The 18,006-nt window shown below is 41.3% G+C and overlaps 1 pseudogene; it reads right to left on the bottom strand.

The window, feature by feature from the left end:
* Positions 1–228: 228 nt before the first annotated feature.
* Positions 229–16,733, bottom strand: LOC131197982 (vomeronasal type-2 receptor 26-like; annotated as a pseudogene).
* Between the last annotated feature and the right edge of the window lie 1,273 nt (positions 16,734–18,006).

The following is an 18,006-nucleotide window of genomic DNA, read 5'->3' as shown; positions in this document are numbered from 1 at the left end:
CCTGGAGCTCCCTGTACTCAAAGCCACCCAGTTTTGCCAGGATTATATAGGAAACATGGTATAAGGATTACATTCAAAATGTTATCTTTCACAACTGCATATTTTTGGCTTAAAACCCAAAGAATGAGCTTTCAATCAGTTCTTCAAGATGGTCAGTAGCCCTTTAATGAGGCAAAGGAGGATTCTATCACAATTTAGAGAACTTATAGTGGACCAAATACATTGGTTTCATTTCTTTACCAGCTGTTCCTTTCTGTTCAGATCAGGCCTTAGAACAATAATGTAACATTTGGGGGAAAAGATGCAACCCAGTAATCCAGCTGCAGAAGCCAAAATGGAAAAGATCTCCACAGCTACCATGTATTTTCCCTTGGTGCTCAGATAGGTGGGAACAAAGGATATCCAGACACTACAAAAGACCAACATGCTGAAGGTGATAAATTTGGCTTCATTAAAGCTGTCAGGTAACTTCCTAGCTAGGAAAGCAACTGTAAAGCTGACAGAAGTCAAGAACCCCATAAAGCCAAGGACAGCATAAAACATAATGGTTGAACCTTCTTTACATTCTAGGACAATTTCTTCAGCCATGGAGTGCATGTCAGAATCTGGGAATGGGGGGGAAATTGCCAACCATAGTGCACAAATGGAGAACTGTGTAAAGGAGCCTGAAAGAACTATAGTGTTGGCCAGCCTTTGCCCCACCCATTTCCTCATCTTGGATCCAGGCTTGGTGGCCATGAAAGCAAGGACCACTATGATTGTTTTCCCCAATATACAAGAAAGAGCTACAGAGAAGATTAGGCCAAAAGAAGTTTGTTGCATGAGACATTTTACTTGGTCAGGTTGCCCAATGAAGAGCAAAGTGCAAAGGAAGGAGAGGAGGAGAGCAATGAGAAGAATGTAGGTGAGGTTCCGGTTGTTGGCTTTGACAATGGGGGTGTCCCGTTGCTTAATGAAGATTCCCAGGACCACAACTGAGATGAAAGAAAAGAAGGAAGCAATAGTGGTCAGGCTAATTCCCAGGGACTCTTCATGAGACAAAAATGTGATGTGTTTTGGAATGCAAAGATTGCGAGCTTTGTTTGGATATTGATCTTCTGAACATGGAAAGCAGTCATCAGCATCTGGAAAAGAAATTATTGCCGTCACGTGTTTAATGTTATAGACAACAACCCATTACCGAATTAGTCATTATTTCAAAGATATTTCCTTTCCTGACAGTGAGCATTTGAAAACTTCCTTCCTTCCTTCCTTCCTTCCTTCCTTCCTTCCTTCCTTCCTTCCTTCCTTCCTTCCTTCCTTCCTTCCTTCCTTCCTTCCTTTTCAGCTCTACTCTCTATCACTCATATCCTGGTTATCTCACATATGGATTGTTGCAATGCAATCTATATGGGATTACTTTTGAAGAGGCTGTAGCTGGTGTAGAAGGCAGCATCACAAACAATATTGGGTACCCTTAGGATTCCACATATAACAGCTCTGCTATACAAGCTTCATTTTTTTCTCTGTTGCTTCTGGGAGTTCAATTCAAGGCATTTGCTACTACTTTTAAAGCCCTTTCTCATATTACTTGAGGAACTGTCATCCCCACTATATGATCCTATCCCACCTAATTGGGCAGGGAGGGTATATTGCAGGGGTGAAATCTACTTACCTTCCCTACCAGTTCAGAAGTGCACGCCCCACAACCTTCATGTCAAATTGTTGACCCTCTGTGCATTCGCAGAAGGCTTTGCTCATGCGCAGAAGGTTAAAAACCAGGAAGTAACCATGTTTGGCCAGGTTGGTGGAGCCTCACGCTACCGCCGCTACCAGTTCACTGAACCACATGTCACCACCGCTACTGGTATGTGCGAGATGGACAGAACCGGCAGAATTTCACCTCTGGTATATTGCAGATTCTGTCATTTAAGGAATTTTGGCTGGCAGGTTGCAGGAAGTCAGCCTTTTCTGCTGTTGCTCCTGCTCTGTGGAACACCTTACCCTCAAACAAGGCTGGTCCTTGTTCTTCATCATCATGGAAGTTGAAGACTGATATGCAACCCTGGGTATCATGAGGGCATTCTTTTCACCTCATTATTTTAACTTTTAATTCTGCAACCTTACTCTTAAATTTTATTTTTAACTTATTCTTACTTACATCTTTAGACTATGATTGGCTTTTATACATATAGTCTATTGAAAAGAAGAACCAGGGGTGTCACGATAACAGTGTTCCAATATTTGAGAGAATGTCACGAGGAAGAGGTGCTCAATCTATTCTCCCAAGTATCTGAAGGCAGGACAAGAAGCAATGGAAGGAAACTAATCAAGGAGAGAAACAACTTACAGCAAAGGAGGAATTTCCTGACAGGGATAACAATTAATCCAGTAGGTGCTTCAACACTGGATGTTATTAAGAAGATAGTAGATAACCACTTGTCTGAAAAGGTAGAGGGTTCCCTGCTTGAGCAGTGAGTTGGATTAGAAGACCTTAAAGGTCCCTTCAAACTGTGATATTAAGATATTTATTTATGTATTAGAGGAACGCGGTGGCTCAGGGGCTAGGACATTGAGCTTGTCGATTGAAAGGTCGGCAGCTCAGCGGTTCGAATCCCTAGTGCTGCCATGTAACGGGGTGAGCCCCCGTTACTTGTCCCAGCTTCTGCCAACCAAGCAGTTTCAAAAGCACATAAAAATGCAAGTAGAAAAAATAGGGACCACCTTTGGTGGAAAGGTAACAGCCTTCCGTGCACCTTTGGCATTGAGTCATGCCGGCCACATGACCACAGAGACATCTTCGGACAGTGCTGGCTCTTCGGCTTTGAAACGGAGATGAGCATCGCCCCCTAGAGTCGGCAACGACTAGCATGTATGTGCGAGGGGAACCTTTACCTTTACTTTTTTTTTATTATTATCATTTTATTATTTATTTGATTTTTATACCGCCCTTCTCCCGAAGGACTCAGGGCGGTGTACAGGCAAAAGTAAAAAACAGACAATACTATATACAGTTTAAAATGCAAATTAAAAAACTTATTATAATTGGCCTAGAAACATTAAAATATATAAAACTAAAAACCCCATTTAAAATTAGTAATAAAAATTTAAAATCGATAAAATTTAAGCCAGCCTCGCGCAAATGAAAAGATGTGTCTTCAGTTCGCAGCGAAAGGTCCGAAGGTCAGGTATTTGGTGTAAACCCAGGGGAAGCTCGTTCCAGAGAGTGGGAGCCCCCACAGAGAAGGACCTTCCCCTGGGGGCCGCCAGCCGACATTGCTTGGCTGACAGCACCCTGAGAAGTCCCTCTCTGTGAGAGCGTACGGGTCGGTGGGAGGCATGTGGTAACAGCAGGCGGTCCTGTAAGTACCCAGGCCCTAAGCCATGGAGCACTTTAAAGGTCGTAACCAAAACCTTAAACTGCACTCGAAAGGCCACAGGTAGCCAGTGCAGTCTGCGCAAGAGCGGTGTTACGTGGGAGCTACGCGTAGCTCCCTCTATCACCCGTGCAGCTGCATTCTGGACTAACTGAAGCCTCTGAGTACACCTCAAGGGGAGCCCCATGTAGAGAGCATTACAATAATCCAAGCGAGAGGTAACGAGCGCATGAGTGACTGTGCACAAGGCATCCCGATCAAGGAAGGGGCGCAACTGCCGAACCAGGCGAACCTGGTGGAAGGCCCTTCTGGAGACGGCCGTCAAATGATCTTCAAACGACAGCCGTTCATCCAGGAGGACACCTAAGTTGCGCACCCTATCCTTTGGGGCCAATAACTTGCCTCCAACCGCCGCAGCTGACTGAATCGGGATGCCGGCATCCACAGCCACTCCGTCTTGGAGGGATTAAGCTTGAGCCTGTTTCTCCCCATCCAGACCCATACGGCTTCCAAACACCGGGACAGCACTTCAACAACTTCATTGGGGTGGTCCGGGGTGGAAAAGTACAGCTGGGTGTTGTCAGCGTACAGCTGGTATCTCACCCCGAAGCCACTGATGATCTCACCCAATGGCTTCATATAGATGTTGAACAGAAGGGGAGAGAGGATCGACCCCTGCAGCACCCCACAAGTGAGGCACCTCGCGGTCGACCTCTGCCCCCCTGTCAACACCGTCTGCGACCGGTTGGAGAGATAGGAGGAGAACCACCGATACACGGTGCCTCCCACTCCCAATCCCCCCAACCGGCGCAGCGAGATACCATGGTCGATGGTATCAAAAGCCGCTGAGAGGTCTAATAGGATCAGGGCAGAGGAATAACCCCTGTCCCTGGCCCTCCAGAGATCATCCACCAATGCGACCAAAGCTGTCTCCGTGCTGTATCCGGGTCGGAAGCCAGACTGGAATGGGTCTAGATAGACGGCTTCATCCAGGTATCGGGGTAGCTGTGGCGCCACAGCACTCTCTACAACCTTCGCAATGAAGCGAAGGTTGGAGACTGGACGATAATTACCCAAAATAGCTGGGTCCAGGGAGGGCTTCTTGAGGAGGGGTCTCACCACCGCCTCTTTCAAGGTGGCAGGGAAAACCCCTTCCAACAAAGAAGCATTGATAATCCTCTGGAGCCAGCCTCGTGTCACCTCCTGAGTGGCCAGTACCAGCCAGGAAGGACACGGGTCCAGTAAACATGTAGTGGCGCGAAGCCTCCCCAACAACCTGTCCACGTCCTCGGGAGCCACAGGGTCAAACTCATCCCAAACAGACTCGACAAGACGTGCCTCCTCTCCCTCGCTTGGATCATCCCAATTTCGGTCCAGACCATCCTGGAGCTGAGCGATTTTATCGTATAGATAACCACTAAACTCCTCGGCACATCCCTGTAAAGGGTCATCCCGCACCTCCTGATGAAGGAGGGAGCGGGTCACCCGAAACAGTTTACTATTTATGTATTTACTTACCTTCTGATTTATTAAATTTATATTGCCGTCTATTGGCACATGGTGTCACAAGGCAACTTACAAGAATATAAAAACCTTATATATAAAAAAAAACTAATAAAGGAGACAATCATATATTTTTTTTTTTTTACATTTATATCCCGCCCTTCTCCGAAGACTCAGGGCGGCTTACAGTGTATAAGGCAATAGTCTCATTCTATTTGTATATTTACAAAGTCAACTTATTGCCCCCCCAACAATCTGGGTCCTCATTTTACCTACCTTATAAAGGATGGAAGGCTGAGTCAACCTTGGGCCGGGCTTGAACCTGCAGTAATTGCAGGCTATTGTGTTCTAATAACAGGCTCCTTATAGCCTGAGCTATTCCGGCCCCAATATTATTGATAATATGATTAATAATATAATATAATAAGATAATATAACCACCACCTCCACCCCGGTGACAACATACCACACAAACCATTTAATGGGGACCGTCCCACTCTGGGTTCCCCAGGCCCGCTGGCAGAACCAGGTCTTCAACGCCTTTCGGAAGAATTTCAGAATGGAGGCCATTCTCATCTCTGGGGGAATGATGTTCCAAAGAGAGGGAGCCACCATGGAGAAGGCCCTTCTTGTGGGTTTCGCCAGTCATATCTCCCTAGGGCTGTGATGGCGAACCTGCGGCATGCATAGCTATATTGGTAGGCATGCGAGCTCAGCACCGGCGTACATGCGTGCACAGGCTAGCTGATTTTCAGGCCTTCTGAGCACACCGGCAGTAGGGAAAAAGGCTGTTTCCTACCTCTGGAGAGCCTGTGGGGGGTGGGAAACTCATTTTTCACTGTCTCCAGGCTTCAGAACCTTTCTAGGAGGCAGGGGAGGGCAAAAATTCCCCCACCCCTCAGAAGCTCTCCGGAGGGCAGAAATGGTCCATTTTCTGACTTCTGATAGGACCTCCAGAGGAGGGTCATTTTCACCCTCACCAACCTCCTAGAAAGGCTCTGGAGGGTGTAGATAGCAAAACACAGGCCTACCAGGCCCAACCTGCCATTGTGTGACAAAAGCGGGGGAAGCAGGGCGAGTCTCACATGCATGCGTGCGGTCCATAGAATGATGGGTGTGGGCACTCGCATGACTCCCCACCACTTCCCCCACTTTTGGCATGGGATGGCAAAGAGGTTAGCTATCACTGCCCTTGGGGATGGGACCCACAACATTCCTTGTCTCCCTGCTCTGGTGGGTTGGATAGTTGTGACCGGCAAGAGACAATCCCTCAGATAACCTGGTCCCAAGCACCTTGAATTGCATACAGAAGCAAATCAGCAACCAACGCAGCTCCCGCAGGAGAGGTGATACATGTGCACACTGAGTTTGCACAAAACCGTGTGTTGTGACCGAGGCCCAAGTAATGATTACCAAACACAATTAGTCCTGAACAAACGTATTTTATTAAAACAGCTGAGAATTAATTCATTCTCAGATTAATCCAAATTAAATCCAAAACAAATTCTTCATAAATAGTCCTTTGGCCTTGTCACCAATCTTTGTTGTCTTTGGCAACCTGCCAAAAGCTTTCCTTGGCAAAACCCCCACAAAGTTTAAGAGATGCTGACAAGAAGCAATGGTATCAATGTTGCTCTTTTAAGCCTTATGGGAGGGGCCAATCATCTTCTGGCTTTAGTCCCGAATAATCCTTTTTGCTTTAATTGCTCTTGCCATTTGGCAGCTCTTCATATGCATGCACTAGGAACAGTGGCTTCCTGTTCCTCTGCATCTCTGCTGTCTGCTTCTGGGGGCTCTGAAGTCTGTGCATCGCTCCCAGATGGCCCTGGTCCCATCTCTGCCTCCAATGCAGAGCCCTCGTTTAAGCCTTCCCCTGACTCTAGGACTAGCCCATTGTCCTCCCCAGCCTCCTCACTGTCCAACTCCGCTATCAGCAGAGGCTGCTGGCAGACCAAACACCATGCAGGGCACTGCATTTTGTATCAACTGGGGCTTCTGGATGCTCTTCAAGGACACATTGAGAGCACATTGAAATAGTCAAGACAGGAAGTGACCAGGGCATGAGTTAGTGAGTAGGGTTTGTTGGTCCAGGAAAGGGTGTAACTGGTGCACAACCACCAATTGCACAAAGGTCCTCCAGGCCACAACCGCCACTTGCTCTTGGTGCAGGAGTTGCAAATCCAAGAGTACCTCCAGATTATGCACAGGGTCTGTTTGTGGTAATGCCACCCCATCCAAGACCAAAGGTGGCAATTAACCCTGGGCCAAAGAACCCCAAACCCAGATGCTCCCCATCCAGCCCCTAACAGCCTTCAGGCACTGTCAGAGGGAGGACACAGCATCACTTAATTCATCACGGGCTGAGATATACAGCTGAGTATCATCAGCATTTAATAATACTCAATCCATGGTGATGGATGATCTCACCCAGTAGCTTCATACCAATGTTGAATGGGAGCGGAGAGAGTATGTAAAAAAGCTGTCCAGCTTCCCTTAATTCAGAAGATGCTACAGAAATGTGATGAATACATAAAAACATAATCTAAATTTAAATTATTGTTTGTTTCCCAAAATACACTATCAAGAAATTATGATACTGCTGAACTAACTGATATCTCTCCTTTACCATTTATTTTAAATCTTCTTGAACTGCAATTCCCAAAATAATAGGTTCATTACACCCAATTTTGACATTTCTTTACTTTCATAAAAAGCATAGATGAACAGATTTATTTTTATGGTCTGATTTATCTTTCCCAAAGTAAAAAAAGATGACATGATATTTGAACAGACTCCTCAGTAATCAACATACTGAATTATGGACACATTTGTAAAGACATACTACGATTTATAATTAAAGAGTAATATAAGGCATTGCACAAAATACGTAGCAATGAAATCTCTGCTTTAGATCTCTTACCTGTCTTGTTTGAAATTTTCCCTTCTGGACATTTAAGGCAATCATAGCAGCAAAAGGGCTTTCCGTCTATTTTCATTTTGCTGGAACCTGATAAGCATGGAGGATTGCACATAGAAAATGGCTGTACCTATAGGACATTAAGGAGGAAAATTGAGAAATTATTACTTAATGTTTCAGAAATTCTTGCATCCGAAGAATTGGATTTGACTAGTATTTAAGGCATATACAGTGGGGTCAATGTTTTGAAACTCATTGAATTCATCATTTGTTTGGGACTCAATGAAGAAGCTAGAACTTGCTAATATCAGCTACCTTGTGACTCACAACCTCATTCCTTATGAGAACAATTTGTTTGGTATTCATCATTTTTGGTGCTCATTGTGCCTCCTGGAATCAATTAACAATGACTACTGAGCAGGGATGAAATCTACTTACCTTTCCTACCAGTTCAGAAGTGTGCGCTTGGAACCTCTGGGCATACACAAAGTCTTCTGCATATGCACAGAGGGTCAAAAACAGTTTATTTCCTAGTTAAAACCAAGAAGTAATGACATCCGGGTGGGTGGCTCCAAACAAGTTTCAGACAATTATTTTACAATAATATGATTCATGACATATTTCTAAATAGTAGATATTTTACCTTTGGCTATCAAGCTGCATCTCGTTATCTTTCCTTTGTTATTTTATTTCTCTTACACTACTTTTCTTATATATATTTTTCTAAAGTGTTTTAAATTAAGAAGTAATATGGTATTGGTTAGTCATCCAGTCATCAGATCTTAATTAAATATTTCTAGTGGGCTTGGAATCTAGTCTTCTCTGAAGTCCATGGTAATTTCTGCTAGTGCCGAATCTGAATCTACTGACGAAGTCACATCAGAACCCTGAAAGATGTATGTAGTCTCCCCTTCTGCATATGTCTTACCTTTGAGGCACATTAAGTTGCAAACCATTCTATTGTCAACCCTTCAGTTCCAATCTGGAACTGAACACACTCAAAACCGTAGAAATGGTGGTAGACTTTAGGAGAAACCCTTCCATACTTCCACCTCTTACAATACTAGACAACATAGTATCAACAGTACATATCTTTAAATTTCTAGGTTCTATCATATCGCAAGATCTAAAATGGACAGCTAACATCAAAAACATCATCAAAAAAGGACAACAAAGAATGTTCTTTCTGCGCCAACTCAGTAAGCTCAAACTGCGCAAGGAGCTGCTGATTCAGTTCTACAGAGGAATTATTGAGTCTGTCATTTGCACCTCTATAACTGTCTGGTTTGGTTCTGCAACCCAACAAGAAAAACACAGACTTCAGAGGATAATTAGAACTGCAGAAAAAATAATTGCCTTCCATTGAGGACCTGTATACTGCACGAGTCAAGAAGAGGGCCATGAAAATATTTACAGATCCCTCACATCCAGGACATAAACTGTTTCAACTCCTACCCTCAAAATGACACTATAGAACACTGCACACCAGAACAACTAGACACAAGAACAGTTTTTTCCCGAAGGCCATCACTCTGCTAAACAAATAATTCCATCAACGCTGTCAAACTATTTACTAAATCTGCACTACTATTAATCTTCTCATCGTTCCCATCACCAATCTCTTTCCACTTATGACTGTATAACTGTAACTTTGTTGCTGGCAATCCTTATGATTTATATTGATATATTGATCATCAATTGTGTTGTAAATGTTGGACCTTGATGAACGTATCTTTTCTTTTATGTACACTGAGAGGCTATGCACCAAGACAAATTCCTTGTGTGTCCAATCACACTTGGCCAATAAAAATTCTATTCTATTCTAAAACTGACCTGACCATAGACATTTTGATGCTTCAGCATTGCCATACTGGAGATGAGGGATAAGTAGGGGGGGAAAAGAGATAGCTGGTGTTTTATAGCCAAAATAAAATACTTTCCATGGGAACCAAGGACATTCTAACACCTGGACACAGAGAGGAGAAGCAAAACATTACAGGCGACCAGACAGCACCTTGATTGGATCATGTGACTGATTGTTTGGGGAAGGGGAAAATCGTTTACTTTTAATTAGGTGAAAACTGCAGGAACCTTCATAGTTGGTTTTCACCAGAACTGAGCCAATATGATATTTTCAATAAAGCTGTTCTTTGAGGAATCTACTTGCCTCATAAGTTTATTTCAGTAGTGAGGTTCAAATCCTGGTGCTACCGGTTCCCTATTGCTAGTGCATGGGCGCATGTGCTCGCTTCAGGAGCGTGTGGCACTTCTGTGTATGCGCAGAAGCTTCTGCATTTGTGCAAAGCGTTTTTGATGATGTCTGGGTGGGTGGAAGGAGCTTCCCGCCGCCATTGCTACCCGTTCCACTGAACTAGAGTGAACCAGTTGAAATCCCCCACCCCGATTTGCTTGCTATGGGTGTATTATTTGGAACTCTGACATCTATATTCACATATACTAAACAAATTCAACCATCCCAGGTCACCCTCCCACAATCATTTATTCCTTCAGTTTTAACATAAATTAACCACTCAGAGAATATTGTATGTTCAAAGATAGAACACTTGAAGAAATATGTGTAACTAATGAATTACCATATGAATAACATGGCATCCATTCAAGGTCCAAAGAGCCTTTTCTGGCATCATTCCCACCCTCTGGAACATTGTACTCCTTGAGAGAAAATCCACTTGCACTCTTTTAGTCCTGTAAAGGGTATCAAAACCTCATTCTGCTGATTGACCTGGAGCCCCAGTGGGGGTGTTCCATGGTTAGTAGACTGGGAAGAAGATACTGCCTCTGCCCCTTTGTATACTAATTATCAAGTTTTAGTTAATTTTTAACTTTTAGTCTTTCGTATATTTGCTTTTATGATGTTGTCAGTCACCCAGAGTAGCCTGGCAATGAGATGAGTGGCATGTAAATTTAATTAATAAATAGATTTGATCAACACACAGAAAAAAATGGGAAATTAGTGCAGAATATTGTTGAATATGGTGGGCCAGAGAATATTCTCCACAGAAATGTATCAGTGCAATTTTAAAGGTTGATACAGATCTCCATATTTTGTTGAAGCTATCACTGAGTAAGAGGTTAGATTACCATATTCTTTTCAGTATATGCTTTTTTATACTGTAATAAAATGTCTATAGTTTTTAATATAACATTAAAATTGAAGAATGGTTTTTGAAAAAATGATATATTTTCATCTTTTCTGAAATTGTTTATAATTTTTTTTTTTTTAAGACTCAGAAAAATCAGGAGGATGAGGAAAAAGGCTTTATTCTCTTGTTACAGAATGACAATAATCTTATGCACCCTAACAAATTCAGTTCAAGTCAGTTTTTATATTGGGTTTTTAATTTATTATTTTTCAGCTCTTTTTCCCCCTACAAAATTAAGCTAGAATGGTTTCATAAATGCAAAACAAAAAGAAAACCCAGGATGGAAACACAAGTTGGGTTAATTTATGGTTTACTGCTGCCTTTGTAGAGAAATACAGGCCTTTCATCTATGTACTGCATTTTTAAAAAATGATGCAAACATGTTCAGTATTTTTTAACTCTGGGGATTAATCATAACTCTTTCAACTGCTTTAGCATCTATTTTTCTCACATGGAGATTCAGTGAACACAAATCTTAGCATTGATGGAGTATTAGGGAGATGGTGGGGAAATGGAGACCCTCTTGTTCCCAGCACTCCTTATAACTGCATTTACTGCATCATAATCTTCATTTAACAATCCCATCATCCCTTGTGGGGTGGAGTCTGGGCAACTGAATGGAGTGTTAGCAGAGTGTTTATTGGCCAGATGCCCTTCTTGATTCCAATGCAGAGAGTTGTTCATTGTGTCCGAAGAGAGAAATATCTGCCTCTACCTAGGATCGAACTCACAGCCTCCTGATTGTGAAGCGAGAGCTCCACCTCTAGGCCACTGCACCATTCCTAATTGCATATACTGCATGATGAAATGAAGCTGACTTCATAATAGGGGTGTTTGGTGTCTGGGTAGGAAAACTGTTAATATACTTGTATCTGTTACACAGGGGATGTCACAGATTGCAATTTTTAGGAAGCTGAGTCTTACTAAAAAGTGACATTTGATACAGTGTTGCTATTTCAGGTCCTGCTTCTAAAACTCCAATATTCCGAGAAATTATGTAAACTCTGGGACAGAGTTTTACCTTATATTTTGTAAATCCCCCTTGCACTTCTAATCAGTGCAAATGTTTTGCATTTTTTTTTTTTAAATTTTAGGGTAATCATGTTCATGAGTCACTTTGCCTCTAATTCCTGAACATTGAAGCAGTAAGTCACCACGGTTTTATATTGCTGCAAAAACTACCTGATTAAACATGCTGGGCCAGATGATCTCCTCTGCAGAAATAGTAAGAAGATTTTCAGGAGGAACCACTGGAGCTATCTTTCCAATTTTGATTCGATGAAATGATTGGTTGGGGAAAGTGACCCAGTTGATAACATCAAATCCAGTTGCTAGCTCTCCTCTTTCATCAAAGGAAACCATTTCTCCAGCACTGTTATTAAATGAAACAGCTTTCAGATACCAATGGAACTAAATGGAAATAATTAAAAAAGATTTCTAATAATTGGAAGCAAGGAACAAGTATGAATGAAGGATCTTTCATAAATTAGGTGTTATCCTTTTAAGGCAGACCATCAGCAAATATAACATGAAGAATATTTATTGTTATGGGGTATGATAACAGAAACTTGAATACCTGCTAGAGTTTCAGAACACCTTCTTAGAACACCTTCTAAGGCAGAATTAGTCCCTCTCTCCCTCTCTCTTCTTTCTGGGATTAAATTGGCATTTACTTTCTCTTAACAGTCCTTCTAATGACTTTTGCATCCTTTCTAAAAAGCATTTAGGCATTTATAATTCCTTTAATATTTCCATGCAGGTTGGAAGCAATATTATAATCTGCCAGTTGCACCAATAAGGTTGACTCTTAATGGCACCCAGGTTACTTGCTGTTGCTCACAACTTCTGGTGTACTAAAATATTGTGAGCATTTGATCTATGAAGAGTCAAGAAAAAATGGTTGTGATCTGTTTATTGATCACTCTTCAATGGCATCCTTTCTTTTTTTCTTATGTATCTCATGCCCTTCTCTTCACTGTGGAATCAAAATGCAGGACCCCAAGCAAATAATCAAGACTTCAGTCATTGAGGGAATTGAGCTCACTCAGCTCAATTCCCTCCCTCCCTCCCTCCATTCCTCTCATAATCTTTTCCTCACTCAAAATTGAAAACCCAACCAAATAAGCAAAGATAATTACAGTATTTATTTTTAACCTAGGACACTGAAAAAATTCCACTCATAAACTAGTGGAGGGAACTTCTGCAGAGAGCGTATATTCCAAAAAAGAAGGCAAAATGATGCATGCTCTCAAGTTGCTTCCAGCTCTTCTGTTATTTAAAGATAACAATGGTCTTACTTAGAAGAAGCATTTCCATCATAAGATTCAGAAGTTCCAAGTGAAAAATTTTGATAGAACTATCACAAACCACTGTGGGATACAAAGACACGTTCCTTATATCCTATTAAACAGTCCCATTCATTTGGAAACTGTTTTACCCCACACTCTTCCAAAACTCCTCTTGAATTAACATTTGACATTGCCACCTTCTCATTGCACATTGTTGCGCCCCATGTTTAGTATTATCCGGAATTATTATTTGAAGTTCTGATATATCACTTATGAGTTAGTTGAACCTCAGGATACTCTTATTTATTTATTTTATTTATTTATTAATCATATTTATATACCGCCCTATCTCCCGAAGGACTCAGGGCGGTTTACAGGCACTTAAAAAACACATAAACACATAAATACAATATAAAAACAATTAAAAAACTTATTCTATAAGCCCGTTATTAAAATATAAAACAAAAACCCAATTAAAACCCATAAATTTAAAATCTAGCCCAGTCCTGCACAATTAAATAGGTATGTTTTAAGCCCGCGGCGGAAGGTCCGAAGGTCCGAAAGCTGACGAAGTCCGGGGGGTAGTTCGTTCCAGAGGGTGGGAGCCCCCACAGAGAAGGCCCTTCCCCTGGGCGCCGCCAGGCGACATTGCCTCGCTGACGGCACCCTGAGGAGACCCTCTCTATGAGAGCGCACGGGTCGGTGAGAGGTATTCGGTAGCAGTAGGCGGTCCCGTAAATAACCCGGCCCAATGCCATGGAGCGCTTTAAAGGTGGTCACCAAAACCTTGAAGCGCACCCGGAAGGCCACAGGTAGCCAGTGCAGTCTGCGCAGGATGGGTGTCATGCGGGAGCCACGAGGGGCTCCATCTATCACCCGCGCAGCCGCATTCTGGACTAACTGCAGCCTCCGGATGCCCTTCAAGGGGAGCCCCATGTAGAGAGCATTGCAGTAATCCAGGCGAGACGTCACGAGTGCTTATTAGCTATACAACTCCACAATACTAGCTGAACATTTATATGACTGGCCCTTATATAAATATATAATATATTTTCATTCATGTCGTTTTTACCTGCCAAGACTGTTGACTGAGTTCCCAAGCAGTTCCTCTTTTTCTGCTCTTAGATGAAAGCATGGCTTGCAGAGCATGGGCCACTGCATAGACAGCATTGTAAATGCTATAACTTTGCCTAGTTATACTAGATTCAAGCACAGATTCAGGAAGGGTCTCCAGTGAGTCCTCACCAGTGCACTGATTGTCACTGTCCTCATCTAACCCAGCATTTGGGAAAGAACATTCAAATGCACTTTCCCAAAACACTCTTGTCAAACTGTCCTCTTCTTCTGAAGAAGGCTTTCTCATCTGAATAAATTTCTTAAACCCTAATATTTCCTTGGAGGAAACTGCCAATGATAGTGCACCATGGATGAAATCCAGGCTGCTGTATCTTTGAAAGGGGAGTGATAAGAATTCCATCTGTGCTGGCATGACCCAAACTTTATCTTTTCTCTTCATTGGCATGTCTTCATATTCTGAAATCAATGTTAACATTCTAAGAACACTCATGTCCTCATTTTCACTATATGTGATTACAACATTGGCAGTACTTCTCATAATAGCCTTATACAGCAAAACGTAACCATTAAGTAGAATTTTAACATCCTTGGCAGCAGGTTCCTTTGGAATTTCTTCCATGAAATCAAAGCAGATGCCTTTCTTAGAAAATATATCAAGCCTATTCTGTATGAACCTCTTTCCCTTTTCAGGGTTTTGCACAATGAGCCCAATCCATTTCCACTGGAAGTGAAGCAACAATTGGATCAGCCCTGCAATCTGGAGGTTTCATTTGGAAATAATTGACGGAAGAAAGCAGCTTGTATGTTGTTGTCTATCTCCATAGGTGAACCATATATGAGCTAAGAAAAAAGAAGAAATTAGAGTATATACTTCCAAATCACTGATGTCTATTTTAAGGATTTTATTTAAATATTACTATTCTCCAGGCAAGGGCAGAGTTGATTACCATTTGCATGTTCCAGTACAATTTCTATGACAATTGTTTCTTTCAATGACATAATTTACCATGTAGATTAGATATATGCAACTTTCTAGGATTTTGAATCATTCCTTTCTTTCCCACCCTGGATGAAATATATTTTGATGTTTAGCTTGATTGTGATTTTAACTATATGAGGCGGTGTTGGTTACCCCTTTGTTTTGAATATTTCTGACACTAATAGCATTCAAAAAAATAAAATTTGGAATAAAAATTAAACTCAAGTAAGAAATACCGTATTTAGATTTGACTTCTTTCTTTATGGGATGGCTCTTACCTGTGGGATCTTATATATACTCAGAATGTTTGACATGAACTGACCAATGTAAGTATTATGTCCTGCGATCATAGATATTACATTGTCCTTGAGGTCACATTTGTAGTTTGGGATGAATCTTCCCTTTGTAGAGAGAATCTCCAGGGTAGCCAGATAGATCCATCTTGCCAGGCGATAGCTATTGGATATATGGATACCGAGGGTCACATTAGGCAGGATCACGGAATTCTCATTGATTTCTTTGATTGCAAAGTCCAAAGCCAAGATGTGCTGGTAGTTTTGCATATGAAATCTGAAATGAGTTTTAGAACAACTGTAGCCAAATCTGGAATTGGCTGCATTAAAATTGTATCAGACAAGTTTAGATTGTAGAGGCCACAAGCAGTCATACAGGCAGATGCACTATTACCAAACAAACCATTTGTTTAAAATATTCAAGAAAGAGGTCAAAGCAATATAACAATCCATATGCATTCAGGCAGTCCAATTGCACAATGCAATAAACCTCAATAATTAGGTTTTTTTCCACTTAATTTGGAGGTTCAGATTTAATTTTACTTCCTACCTCAATATTCTACTTGACTTATTCAATACACTGGAAAATTCTGAGGAATATTTGATCGAATATCTGCATATAGGACTAACTGCAATCATGCACACCTTAACATATCGCTGGTATAAAGCAATACTATTCAGGCATTTATTTCATGTGTACTTCATCGAGTTACAGCCATATAAAAAAAAAAAGTATTAAAATTACACTGATTCCTGCTAAAATGGTACCAAAGCGGGCATTAGAAGCCATAGAAATAAAAACACATTGGAAAATAACTTGCGTAAGAGATGGAAATTGAAGCAATATTATTGAGAAATAATAGTGCTGGATAGGCAATCATGTCACAGGCTTTAACTATTTTCTGTATTTGCATTACTGAAAAACAGGAATTCCATACATGAAATCATCAACCAGTTCATCTGATGGACTTCTTCTGAATGTTACTTCATCAGATATCACGTACATTTGAGACGAAATGCCTGCAATGACCAAATCTTCTGAATGATATCGCTTGTGCTGAATAAAAGGCTGATTTCCTACAGAACATTTAGAAAGGGTTGTATCAGCTTCTACATAGAAGGATAATATGGCTACACGTGAAAAGAATAATATCATTATGCAGACCAATTTATTTCTCAGCCGTCTGATCATTCCCTTAGAATTAGGCATTTGAAATAGGACAGCCTGAGATACACTGTTCCATGAGTCTGCTTTATAGTAGAGGTTTACTTTTTAAAAAATCACAATGACACAACTCTACAACCTCTAGCTGTACCCTCGGAGAAAAAAGAATATTGCATTTTTGTTGCTGTGGAAATACATTACTTTTAATATTTTCTGTAACTCCTTAGAGATGGAAAACAAGAATGCATAACTGATAATGACTGTACAGGTCTAGACATGCTCAAACTGACTTGTGATACCCAGGGTATTGTAACCTGGAATTAAGGACAAAATAATAGTGCTGGAGGACAGAAAGAACTGCATGAGAAATGTAAAAAGTTTTGTTCTCAGACTATTGACTCTGGAGGGCCATGATTTACAACTGGGTTGGCGTGCCTTCTTGTGATATGAGAAAATCAGGATCCATGGTTCCTTTCAAAGACATTACATAAGGAATGCACTGTTGTTAGTATGGGAGAAAATGAGAGAACATTATTATTATGATTATTTTTACATTTATATCCCGCCCTTCTCCGAAGACTTAGGGCGGCTTACAGTGTGTAAGGCAATAGTCTCATTCTATTTGTATATTTACAAAGTCAACTTATTGCCCCCCCAACAATCTGGGTCCTCATTTTACCTACCTTATAAAGGATGGAAGGCTGAGTCAACCTTGTACCTGGTGGGACTAGAACCTGCAGTAATTGCAGGCAGCTGTGTTTTAATAACAGGCTTCTTACAGCCTGAGCCACATTGCGGCCCTTTGAGGATACCAGTTTGGCTCTCAACAATGGAAGCACTGATCCACCCAAATGTCATTAGCACAGGAAATATTGTTAGATATAAAGATATTTTGAACAAAAAGGGGAAACTTAAAACTAAACAAGAGCAAGGGATCAAGGGATCAACATGGCATGGTATTCACAAGTGCAGATACATTCTACATATGAGAAAGGTTTTAATAAGCTGTGAGCCATAATCATCAAAATTATGATAAATCAAGGCATGAACTATCTCGCTTTGCATGTAATGAGTCTATTTCATATATTAGTTTCACCTTTTAAATTGCATTACTGAAATAAATGAAATTTTGCACAATATTCTAATTTTTTGAATTTCACCTTTATGAATGGTTTGAAAACAAAAATAGAAGTTAGAAATAAATGGAGATCAGTGAAATATAGAAAGCATGTTAAGATAGAGAAGCAAATAATATGATGATTCT

This window comes from Ahaetulla prasina, chromosome 4, assembly GCF_028640845.1.
Source record: "Ahaetulla prasina isolate Xishuangbanna chromosome 4, ASM2864084v1, whole genome shotgun sequence".
NCBI classification, from domain to species: Eukaryota; Metazoa; Chordata; class Lepidosauria; order Squamata; family Colubridae; genus Ahaetulla; species Ahaetulla prasina.
This window is presented reverse-complemented; position numbering and strand designations above follow the sequence as displayed.